Source organism: Psammomys obesus, unplaced genomic scaffold, assembly GCF_907164565.1.
Source record: "Psammomys obesus unplaced genomic scaffold, mPsaObe1.curated_primary_1811, whole genome shotgun sequence".
In the NCBI taxonomy this organism is placed as follows: domain Eukaryota; kingdom Metazoa; phylum Chordata; class Mammalia; order Rodentia; family Muridae; genus Psammomys; species Psammomys obesus.
In genome coordinates, this window is record NW_026585797.1 from 15,274,825 (window position 1) to 15,285,991 (window position 11,167).

Below are 11,167 nucleotides of genomic sequence, written 5' to 3' on the forward strand. Positions count from 1 at the left end.
AGTCTTCATCACTCTGACCTGTACTTGAGACTGTGGTGCCAACTGTCTGGAATGAGGGATGTTTCTCAGAGCCTCGGTGGTCTTGATGCAGTTCTTGTTAGATGTCTTCATCAAATCCAGAGTCCCAATAGTGACGGCATATAAAAATTGGTTTTTAAAATTGTTTCTGTGTACATAGATTTTCATTTTACACATCTAGGTCCCTCAAGGTTTTGGAGACACTTCCCTTTCCCAGTCCTTCTCATTTGTCCATTTTGTAGTCTCTTTAAAGCAAACAAAAATTTGTGTTATTTCCAATCAGATGAATATAAATGAACGCATAACCTTCAGTGTTACCTATTTGTTTAAAACAAAATTAAAGCCCTTTAAAGAGCTATATTAAATAAATATGCATGAAATTATTTATGAGATTACTAATTTTTAAGTAAATGAAAAAAATAAACAATAACAACAAAACCACAAAACAGCCAACCAGAAGAGATGCCAATCTTGAGTCAACTTACTAGACAGCTGGGATCACATGTGCTTACTTGAAAGAAGGATTATAATAAATTAACAGAGCTCAGAGATCCATTGCAGTAGGTTGGATATAATCTGGAAACCTGGTATTGGGAAATTTAATTTTAAAATTTAGCCTTATTATAAATTGACCTTGGATTTTTCACATGAAAGAAAAAGAGACACACTTAATACTTTTGTTTATATAAAAAGAAACATTCATCTTTACATCTAGTTAGTTATTTTTATCATGATACTTGTCTATTCAGGCTGTTTTCTCAGCACTATTTATGCTGAAATGGGCATCTGCTCAGTTCACCCAAATCAAAACAAAAATTTGCATAATCTGTATTTGCATAGCAGTAAGTGGGTGGGGTTTAGGCAAGTGCACAGATGAACATAAAAATCAAATATGGGCAGGAGGAAACTCAATTTCATTATAGAAAACCATGTTTGCTTAAACATAAAAAAGCTGTGTAAACAATCCAAATGTGTTTGCTGTAGCTTAGCCTACAAGTCTCCCATTTTATTCCCATCCTTTAGCAGTTCAGTTGAATGAATGCAAATAAACTCTGGCTGCTCACAAGAGACTTCAATTTAAAAATCTACTCAGAAAAATATAAGAAATAGGATAGAACAAGGCATAAATAGAATGGCCTGCAGAATCTGAAAAAGAAAAGATAAAAGTTAAGGATAACAAATATCCAAAGAAACAGAGATTTTCTTTTGAAAATTATGCTGTCAGAAAATGGGGGAAAAAATAGAAAAACAGAAAATGAAGTTTAAAAGCAAACATTTAAAGCACTTAGAAGCAAATAAATGTAGGAGCTGCCCTACTATGAGCCAACTTAATATGAAACAGAGAATCAGAGTTAATGAGCATAATTTAAGGTGATGACATCCCTCTAACAATGACAAGGAAGGAGAAGCATCACTGAGATGAACTTTAACTCAGGAACAGCGCTTTGGCACCGTTAGAGTTCTCACCTTTGCTGGGTCTAAGCAAAAATCTCTTAGAGTGAAGAAACAAAACCCAGATTCACTGCTAACATTTTGTACAGCTGAAATTTAGCAAGTAGACTATCATCTGTGGTCAGCCAAAAGACTGTAATGTTAGGCCTATCATAACATAAACTGGGTATTAATGGGGCCATTAATCACCATCAAAACTGTATTAGGAGTGAAGATAGCCAAAGAGAGCTTAACTGACAGCAAGTGGCCATAAACCTGTCCAAAAACTAATTTGATTACCATCATATCAGCATCTGTGCCACTTAGGAGGGTTCATTTTTTTGATGAAATTAAGTAGACAAGTCATTCATGCGTATAATAAGACATCTAAATCATGGTAAACATGTTGCTGGCAAGAGAAGTAGTAAAAAAAAGTGGAGGGTTGTTTTGGTATCTGAATACAGAACCAACTCAATGGAGATCAGCCTTTGCACAACAGTTGGGTACAAAATGCCATCAAAGAAGCTTTGGATGGAACCTCCTGCCAAGTGAGAAAAGCATAGTTTCAAAGTCAGCTGGTGTGACTTGGGAATGTTGTTTATTTATGGAAAGAAACATTTTTTGCCAGAATAAACTCTCACTCTTTATGGGTCATAAATGTTCCCAGCAAACAATCTGTTTTATTTGGAGAGATTTGTGTCAGTTAAGCTTCAGTCTTGACAGTTGGAATGGTAGGATGTCAACACTAGGGACAGTCTAGGAAGAAGCAGTGCCTAGGAAGTGGACCGTGAGTAAGGGCAGGAGCACCATGAATAAGGGGAGGAGCACTGTAAGGGGAGGAGCACTGTGAGTAAAGGGAGGACTTTGCTACTCAGAGTGAGACTCTTCCCACTACTACAACACACACAAACACACACATACACACCAATCGCTTTTGTTTGTTTTTGTTTTGAGCCAGTGTTTGACAGTGTGGCTAAACTGGCTTAGAATTCACTATATATCCCAGGCTGGCCTCAAACTCCCAAGTGCTACAGGATTATAGGAGTGAGCCACCATGCCCAGCGGTCAGCTAAGAATTTTAAGAGAAAGTAGAATCCCTTACCCTAGTTGTATTCACATTATTTGACCCTAGAATTTGTGTTTAATAGTGCATAGTTATTTTATTTATTTATTTATTTATTTATTTATTTAGTTTTCTATTTATTTATTTAATAGTGCATAGACATTTTATCCCTTACATAAAAACATATTCCCTTCCAAAAATTCTCAATTATTCACATCAGTAGAGAAATATTATAAATCCTGTATTTGATGTACTGAGAAAAAGGTACATTGAAAAATATTTCCTGCATCAAAACATTGGATATATTTTAATATACAAAAGGAGGTACATCTGAATCAAAATTGCAATCATGTAGATTCACATATCACATCAAATTAGGCCACAGTGTTATTCACATAATCCCCTCTTGCTCAATATCATCGTTCTGGAAACTAGGGTTTTGCTATCTCTTCAGTTATATTTGTTTGCTTGTCTTGACACACATACTCATGGGAGCTTTGAAGAGAACCAGCTAGCTTGAGGAAGAGGGCACTTTTCTTTTGATATCAAGACTCAGGGCAATCCCCCGTGAATCAATAAGGAAACCATGCAGAGTGAGACTTGTCTATGGCCCCTTGAAAATGCCACCTGGCTAAGAGGAAACACAGTGCAGCCGCTGCAATAGAGAGCCTGGGCCTCAGGAAGCTGCCTGTGCTCACAAGATGAGGCCTTGTAGGGCCTGCGTCTTACCTGAGTTTGCAGATGGGCCATTTCCCAGGTGGGCCCAGCCAAACGCTCCTCATTAATCATGGCTTAAACCTCTCTCAGCGGGGAGACCTCAGGTTAGACATCATTTGGAAACAAATTGGGTGAAAAATAGCTCTGACAATAAGGAGCCCACACGGAATTCCCCTGTGAGGGCTTCGGCAATGTGAAAACAGGCTCTTCCAAGACACTAAATGATCTGTCACTTAGTAGATGACATTATAATCCAGTTCTGTGTCATATCCAGCTCTGAGCCACTACAGAATCTCCACCCTTTAGCTGAGTTTCCAGTTCTCTAGGCTCAGTCAGTTTACAGAGGACATTAGGACTTAGAACTGAAAAGATTGTGTGTGTGTTACATGCAACAAATAAGCATATTCATGGCTACGTTGTAGCAAAGAAGAGCACCTGCCCATATGCCGCCTCTCTGAAATGATACTTGTGGGACTAGAAGAGTCACATGACTATAAGCCCTAACCTGAGTAAATTTATGGGATATTAAGAAGAGGAGGAGGTGAGGGGAGAGAAAAAGGAAAAGAGAAGAAGAATAAACTTGGAATAATGACAACATTATTTATACTCTAGGTGAGAAAAACTCAGCCATCTTCCTCTCAAATGCATCCAAACCTTCAGAGCCTCAATTATTATTATTGAGGATTTTTTTCTTAAAAGTAACTGTGTATTTGCCTTAAAGTGACAGATGGTTCTACCACTACATTTTAACCATTGTTTATACTAACAGATTGTATTCAAACTCACTGTGAACCAATGTATTTTGTCTTTCTCACCTTAGGATGAATTAGTATGAGGAAAAACAGCAGACAATGCAAACCCATGTCTTCTTAACACCAAGACTTCATTTATAAAATGAATCCTATTTGGGGCACAGAAGTTGGCTCCTCTCTTGTCTTAAGTATATCCAGTTCAATGGAATCCCCTAAGAATTTATTTTGGAAAATATAGGACACTTGTATACTTGGAAAGGTCAAAAGGCTTTGTTTGAGCCTCTGGTTTGTTAGAATCCAGAGATGTTTCTGTAAAATATAATATGTCCGTATTCCTTTGCTTATTCACAACCAAGGAACTTCTTTGGTCTACAGGGTTCAACTGTGAGATAAAGATGTCTACATTCTGTCTTAGTTAAGGTCTCTATTGCTGTGATGAAAATCCATGATCAAAAATCAGTTTGGCTTACACATTACTGTTCACCACTGAAGAAAGTCAGGACAGGAACTCAAATAGGCCAGGATCCTGGAAGAGCAGGAGCTGATGCAGAGGCCATAGAGGAATACTGCTTACTGACTTGCTCTTCATGGCTTGCTCAACCTGCTCTCTTACAGAACCCAGGATGACCAGTCCAGGAATGGCACCACCCACAGTGGGCTGGGCCCTCTCTCATCAATTGCTAATTAAGAAAATTCCTTACAATGGATCTTATGAAGGCATCTCCTCAACTGAGGTTCCCTCCTTTCAGATAACTTATTTGTGTGTCAAGGTGACGTAAGACTAGCCCATACATTCGCTATAAGATCCTAGAAATATTCCTGTGTGTCTACTTGCTGGGGGGAGGCCCAGTCTATTATGGGTGATGCCATCCCCGGGCTGAGTGGTCCTGACTCAATATGAGAGCAGGCTAGGCAAGCCATCATGAACAAGCCAGTAAGCATCTCCCCTCCATGGCCTCTACACCAGCTTCAGCCTCCAGGTTCATTCCCTGTTTGAGTCCCTGTCCTGACTTCTTTCGATGATGAACAACAATGTGAAAGTGTGAGCCGAATAATATTTTTCCTCACCAACTTGCATTTTGGCCATGGTGTTCCATGACAGCAACAGTCACCCTAACTGAGGCAAGCTGGTGTTACAGAGTTTAGTAATGGAAGTGACAGTGTTTCCACTTACTTGACTTAACAGTGAGGACACATGTGGAAAAGAGCATACAGCTGTTGGGTTTTGTCCTGCAAGTAGAGGGACAAGCAGAAACAAAGGTGTTATGATAGCAATAAGCACTTTACTGGATCGAGAGAAGACCATTATTTATACCATGAGTAATGGAAATAATAGGATTCTGGGCTTTTCTAATATATTGGAACCTGAGTTAAGTACAATTGTTAAAATAAAAACTTTATATCAATTCCAAAAGTTGATATATATGTATGTATGTATGTATGTATGTATACATATATGTATCAAAAAGTTAAGCCCTTTAAAAATATTATTAATTCTTTGAGAATTCTATATGTTGTTTTTTCATCATACTCTCACATTCTTTCCCCCAACTCATCCCAGATCCACTGCAACTCATTTACTCAACCCACCCCATGTCTTAAAAAAAAATTCAAGCAGGTTGACTTCTATTTGAGTTGCCCAAATACTCTTACATGTGGGGCCGACACCTGAAGAGCCGTTGGTCTACCAGGGAATCACACTCTTGAAGAAAACTGACTTTCTCCCTCTCAGCAGCTGTCAATGACCAATATCTTCTCAGACGGGGGAAGGACTATCTGCCCACCCCCCTGCTTCATGCTGAAATTTTGTCTGGCTTGAGCTTGAAAGGTCTTGTGCATGCTGTCATAATCACCGGTAGTTCAGATGTTAAACTGTCCTGTTGTGTCAAGAAAACACTGTATTGTTGTAGTCAGCTACCACCTCTGGATCCTACAATCTTTCTGCCTCCTCTTCCATAATGATTTCTGAGAGTGCCAGGAAGGGTGTGGCATGTCCCACTTGAGGCTGAACATTCTGCTGTCTCTTATTCTCTGGCATGTTGATCAGTTGTGGGTCTCTGTGTTAATGGCCATCTGCTTTAAGAAGTTTCTCTGAAGAGGGTTAAGAGACATTAATCTATGAAGATAGCATTAAGACATTGTAGGTGGGTGTCATACTGTGGTCACTTAGTAGAATAACAGTAAAAGGTTCTTCTCTAGAGCCTATGATCTATCTAGCCACTGTTTCTTAATGCCTGTAATAATTCCAGACGTGGCTTCCATCTGGACAAACAGTCCTTAAATAAAACAGAAAGTATTTAGTTACTCTCATAACATTCGGGCCTCTTTCACCCAAGCAGATATCAACACATCAATCTTATCTTCGTGGACTGAATAACTGAATTACCTACAGACATAATTAATCATGACATGCATTGTTAGACAGTTTGCTTCAGTCAACAGAACCCTTTAACAGCCTTTGTGGTAAAGAAGTACTTATCACCAATTGATATATTCTAAAAGATGGCACATAGTTTAGTATAAAGTTTATAGCATTCAAAAATACCTACATAGCATATTTTTATGATTAGAAAATACCTTTTCATGTCAAATACATAACAATAACTCATTGTGAAAACTTACCTCGTATTCAGGACTGGTCATTAGCTTGAATATTTATTTTGCTTTCATTATCTCTTTGTCTCGAAGTTGCTCAGCATGTCTTCCAGCACCTCTGTTTCCTGTTCCTGAACACAACAGCTTTCTAAAAGCAGAAGACAAAGGTAAGTTTGTGTGATCTCTCAGGAAATATTAGAAATCCCTTTGCTAATTCATGATCTTTACAAGTAGGTTATAAAGGGGCCCAAGTGTCTCTTCAGATGTCCATTCTCCAGGAATGGACTATCTCCTGCTTGGTCCAATATGCAGATGTGAGCAAGAGTGCCAGGAACTCTGTGTGGCTCTCAGCTGGGCCTGGGAGTGCAGCACAGGAACACAGAATTCTCCAATTATAGATGAAATCTCTAGTTATACAGAAAGGAGGGATTAAGAGTCAAACCCAAAATCTAAGTATGTCTTTATTTAAAATGACACACCCAAGGAGAAAAACAGGAACTGAGGTATCAAGAGAGAAAAGAGGCAAAGGCCTCTCATTACTCAGGAGGAGGCTAGGCAGCTCATAGCAAGAGGCAGGGAATGGGGACATCTTGTACATCTATTTCCTTACTGGAGACACAAAGGCCTCAAGAAAATCAAATCAAATCAAATCAAAACAAAACAAACACCAGTATAATTATTTATACAACATTCTGTGGTAGTCAAATGAGAAGAGCCCCGTAGGCTCTCATATTTAAACGTTTGTTTCTCAGTTGGTGGAACTATTTGGGAAGGACTGGGAGGTGCTGCCTTGCTGAAGGATGTGTGTTACTGGGGAAGAGCTTTGAGGTTTCAAGAGCCCACGTCCAGTCCAGCCTGCCACTGTCTACCCCCTGCTGTGGCTCATTTGTAATCTCCTTCTGTTTAAAAAAACAAAGACTAGCATTATGGTCAAACCTGGATAGAAACTTTTCCTATGGCATTCTGCCCTTTGCAAAGGAAGCTAGTCTTCCTGAAGTTGATGAGTGCTTTTTCTCAGTTTGTTTTCATGGTTTTGCTATATCCCTCAGGGCATTTTTCTCTCCTATTATGTGATTTTACAATACATAAATAATTTGTAACCTTGTTTACTTTTATATAACCTATATTTTTCTTTAATATTCCACAACTTGTTTTTTTTCATTTTTTATTTTAATTTTTTTTTATTTTTAATTCTTTATTAATTACACTTTATTCACTTTGTATCCCCCTGTGGCCCCCTCCCTCTTCCCGTCCCAATCTCACCCTCCCTCCCCCTTCTCCACCTATTCCCTTCCCCAAGTCCACTGATAAAGGAGGTCTTCCTCTCCTTCCTTCTGATCCTAGTGTATCAGGTCTCATCAAGAGTAGCTACACTGTCTTCCTCTGTGGCCTGGCAAGGCTGCTCCCCCTCAGGGGGAGGTGATCACAGAGCAGGCCAATCAGTTCATGTTCCCATTACAATGGAACCCACTTGGACACTGAACTGCCATGGGCAACATCTGTGCAGGGGTTCTAGTTTATCTCCATCAATGGTCCTTGGTGGAAGTATCAGTCTCAGAAAAGAACCTTATGCCCAGATTTTTTCCACAACTTGTTTTATTCAGTGTATCTTTTGGGTGACATATATAAAGCTAGTTCATTTTTAACAGTACTACAATATCCCATTACAATCACAAACTAAAATTTATTTTTGTCTTTTTGTTGCTGCAGGTTATCTATATTGATTTGAATATTTTCTTATCAGATTAAGATCCTTGTTTTCTTGTTTTGAGACAAGAAGTATATTACAATACCGGTGCCATTTTTTTTCCTAGACTATCCACCTCTGTACCTTTCCTCTGTATGCTTCTCTTCTAAGAGTTGGGAAACCAAACTGAATAACACTTTATGAAGGTGTAAGGAGCTTCTTTACTTATGCTGGTCACATGATACACTGAATGTGAGTGTGTTGCTTTGAATGAAAATGGCCCTCCTAGGCTCATAGGAAGTGGCACTATTAGGAGGTGTAGCCTTGTTGAAGAAGGTGTAGTCTTGTTGGTGGAAGTGGGTCACTGGGGGTGGGCTTTAAGGTTTCCAAAGCTCAATCCAGACCCAGTGTCACTCTCTCTTCCAGCTGCCTGCAGATTCAGATGTAGAACTCTTGGCTCCTTCTTCAGCACTGTCTTCCTGTGTGCTGCCATCCTTCCTGCCATGAGAATAATGGACTAAACTGCTGAACCTGTAGTTCAGCCGCTACTGAATGTTTGCCTTTATAGGACTTGCTGTGGTCATGGTGTCTCTTCACAGCAGTAGAAACCCTAACTGAGACAGTAAATCATTCCACTTCTCAAATGAGCACAGTCAAATCCCAGGTACACATTCATAATTCCAACAGAAATGCTGATGTCACAGCATGCTCCCTACACACACATACACACAGAGAAGTGCCAGGGGAGTATCAAAAACCATGTAAGATGAGGGAAATGTTTTATATTAACCTGAAAGTCTATTGTTAACAATGTCATTGTGCTATCAGTTCCTGGCCCATGCTGGATGCTGGGTGTAGACACCCAGCACAGGGTTAGGTACTTTGAGTGTACTCTGTTATTTAATGCCTATTTTGCCCTTACTGGTTAGCTGTGAGACAGTGGCATGGATGGCTTCTGCAGGAATTCCTTTTGTAAGAATGCATGTTCCCCAAGGAACAAAGAGCACAGCAGAGGTAGCATGGCAAAGCCCGCAGCCAGTCTGGACTCTGCTCTTAGACAGCAAGTGAAAGGCACCAGACTCTCAGGAACATTCAGGCAAGATTTCTGTTTTCCACAGCTCAGTCAGGCATAGGATCCTCACCCTGCCACCAGTGCCTTCTATGGCATCCAACTCCTGACAAATATGGTTTTTGTCCCTTCTATGGAAACCGTTTCAACAATGAATGCAACTGTGTAGAAAAGCTGTAAAGATTTGGCTGAGCTTGTGTATCCGTTCTCTTCCCAGGCCAATGCTTCTGCAAACCAACTTAGTTTTCTCTCTGGGGCACCCACTGAGAGATCAGCCCCAACAAGACAAAAGTGGAATCCCCAATGCCGTTTATGGTGAGCCCCAGGAAAAGGCCCAGGGGAGAACCCCTTCACCATTGGGCACAGAAACATGAGAGGGGTGGAAAACAAGCTCACAAACAGTTTTCCAGGACCACACTATGCTCTGAAAAAGTTGTCAGCATCTCAGAAAGGAAGAGAGATTCCAAGGAGGCACAGAGCCAACACAATTAACAGACCTTCCATGGCAGATTGCCTTTGGATATCCAGGCATGTGAGCTGAGCACATCAGAAGCAGGACAGATCCAGCGATCATCCCCTCTCAATATGTTTGCACCTTGATCCCAGTCCCCAGAGAGCAGGAAGCTGCCTCCAGCCTTACTTATCACACAGAATTAGCGGGTGTGTGAGAGCTAGGGCATGGCAGCTCCACACAGCAGCCACCAAGCAAGAAGATTTATTGCTTTATTTGACAGGCTGTTCTTCACAAATTAAGCATGACACATCTGGGATTTAGAATCATCACCTTGACATCTAACAGGAGAACAAACCTTTGGGAGGAAGAGGAAGGAGGCAGGGGAAAATGGCAGTCTACAGAATAGATTTCCCATTCCCTGCTGACCCTGGCTGTTGGTCTGAGTTCCATACAGTGATGACTGTATGAAAGGGAAAGGCAGGTGCAGAGAGACCTTTGGCTAGCGATGATAGAATGAAGTTGTAGATTCACTGTCCAGGAAGGTGCTTTGGGTCCTGACTGGGCAGCACATCTTTCCTGGCAGCTCAGGGGAAGCTTTTGTTCTTCACATTTTGTAGGAATGCATGCTGTATGGAGGCCTTTGCTCATTTCTTCTCCAGGGGAGCTGAAGTGGACTTCCGGTGAATGAGAAGTCCTTGAAAGTCCTTTTTGGCTATTGGTCTATGACTGCAAGGTGTCCGCTCATCACCCTCTCTATGCTGTGACTCTGGCCTAGCACCATCTTCATTTTCTTGTATCTTGGATGTGAGCCTAGCCTTTAATGGCTGAGCCATCTCTCCAGCCCCCATCTTCATTTTCCATGTACCACCTTTGCCATGGCTCTCTAATCATCAGAAATACTACATGTTTAGTCGTCATGAACCCACTGGGTGCTGTGGCTCAGAAACACATGAATAACAATGGAAAGTTCTCTCAGCGCATTGAAGGTACACAAAACAGTTTGGTTAGCCTGCTGCTAAGTGCTGTAAGGACTTATCCACCCAGTCTGAAAACTGGGCTTGCCCACACCCACATATCCCACTTCACAGTTCATGTGCTAGCCAGTGAATGCAGGAGGAAATGGAAGATTTGGATCTAATTCTGCCTCTTTGGCTTCCTATATGCTATATTTTATTTATAAAGTGGGTTTTAACTTTGATCGTTCTGAGAAAGACATATAGTCTTTTTTCTTTTAAAGACAAAAAGCTAACCCTCTTTTTGTGCTTACTGGTTGGATGGAATAGACGTCCTGGAAAGATTATTGGAACTTTAAGAAGTTTAAAGATTTATTCGTGTGTGTGTGTGTGTGTGTGTGTGTGTGTGTGTGTGTGTGTGTGTGTGT